Below are 1,910 nucleotides of genomic sequence, written 5' to 3'. Positions count from 1 at the left end.
GTTTGTCTGATTCTTTGGATTACCAACCCACTTCCTCCTTACAGATACAAAACGACTGATATTTTAATTAAAATATGTTATAGGTTGAGCACAAATGTCTGTTTCCTCCCAGAACTTTCTTAGTTTCAAGGTACAAACCTTTAGTTAAAGGTATATTTTTGACAATTACACAAGAATAGCTAACATAAATAAAAACTAATTTTCTCATTGAGTCATTTCAGAGGGTTTGAGAAAATGAAATATTTCAAAGTTAGAACTGCATGAATTCATTCATAAAATGCAGAAACGCAAGAGGAATAAAATGTTTTACCAACTGTCTGGTAAAACATTTAGAATTCTCTAATTACACTGAGTTATTATATAAGAGATATTTTTCTTTAAACTGAAGCCTTTTATTGACATAGAAAAACTCTCTCCAACAGATAAACTCTCTGTGTCTCCATCATGGCTGAGTCCTGGAGCCTCAGTGACTCTGAGCTGTGAGGTTCAACATCCACCTGCAGGAACCAGGTTCTTCTGGTATAAAGCTGTTCCTNCTTTTTTCACAGCTAGAAGGCTTCCTGGTTATAGTTGTTCAGCAGGTGTGAGGATGGGACACGCTTGGCTTTACGTGCTGTTCTGTAAGTAAATTTATTCACTTTAAAAATACATGACTGATAAACGGGGCTGTACAGTGGCGCAGTTAGTAGCAGAGTTGCTTTACAAGCTGGCTCAGGGTCTTTCTGCGTGGAGTTTTCATGTTCTCCCTGTGCATGCGTGAGTTCCTACTGTGAATGGGTGTGACTAGTGTGAAGCGCTTTGGGTCCTCTGAACTTGATAAAACAAGTACAAAGCCATTTACTATTTTCCCTGCGATGGACTTGCGACTTGCCCGGAATGTACCCCGCCTTATAATGGATGACTAATAAACTCAATTTTTCTAAATAAGAGTTAATACACATAACATGTGTAATTGAAAAAACAAAACAACAACAAAAAAAAAGATTTTTGAAATGCCTTAAAATACCAGTTTGTCTTTGATAACTTATCCTTTGTTCTGACTTTTTCATAAATGTTTCTTTTTTTGTACAGTGTTCAGCTCAGTCATCAGTGGATTCACCCAAGGTGAGACACATTTCTTGAATGTAAAATAAATGTAATTGTAGCTTCTCTTTAACTGTTGGGGCAAATTGTATTAATAAGTCATTTGTTCACAACAGAAACAAGAAGGTGTAGAAAAACTTTAATTATCTTTATAATAACTTTACCTAATAACCTAAAAAGATTAAGGGGGCATTATGAGACGAGTGTCACCACAAAACCTTCATACACTGGTCCAGTGAATCGGTAGCAGCAATATATTTTATTATCTTTTGGCTTTTTAATCTGAAATCTTTTTATTTTTTGTGTGGTGAACTGTTGCTCTTGTTTGGCTGTTTTCTATTCTTGTACTGCAGACATAGGCGTCTTTTTTTAATGTATGTATATGTTCCTGTCTATATTTGTGAAGGTTGACGTCAAATGTTTGACAGATAAGATTTTAGTTGTTTTGCAGACTAGGTGACAACACAGGAAACTCTGAGAATATAAATGAACATTTAAGAGATCAACACCAATAACTAAACCACGATACCATGAGCTGACAGGAAGCATCTCTGTGTTTAACAAGCTGTTTTAACTCCCATTTTATCACATTCAATCCACTTAACTGTAAAAATGCACAGAAAGCTACAAAAATTCTGTCCACAGCTGAAAAAAGTTTTACCAGATGAAAATGGTGCTTTAGTCGCTATTTACCTAAAGAAAATGAAGAGAATAATTGCTATGGCAAATTATTTTGCTCAGTGTTTTTAAAAGTGTAAGTGCAAAAAGTGGTTGGTAAAGAGCTATTTATTTGGTGAAAAATGTGAGTATCAAGCAAAACACAGCCT

At 35.0% G+C, this 1,910-nt stretch overlaps 1 long non-coding RNA gene across 1 annotated transcript in view; it reads right to left on the bottom strand.

Moving 5' to 3' along the window:
• Positions 1-466: 466 nt before the first annotated feature.
• Positions 467-1,910, bottom strand: part of LOC107837533 (uncharacterized) — a 16,368-nt gene continuing 14,924 nt past the window's right edge. Inside the window, exon 3 of the long non-coding RNA XR_001663553.1 lies at positions 467-536. This is a non-coding gene — a long non-coding RNA (uncharacterized LOC107837533). The remainder of the gene's footprint in view (positions 537-1,910) is intronic.

Source organism: Poecilia formosa, unplaced genomic scaffold (assembly GCF_000485575.1).
Source record: "Poecilia formosa unplaced genomic scaffold, Poecilia_formosa-5.1.2 Scaffold149, whole genome shotgun sequence".
NCBI classification, from domain to species: domain Eukaryota; kingdom Metazoa; phylum Chordata; class Actinopteri; order Cyprinodontiformes; family Poeciliidae; genus Poecilia; species Poecilia formosa.
The sequence above is the reverse complement of the archived record's forward strand: the minus strand, read 5'-3'. Positions and strand labels throughout refer to the sequence as shown.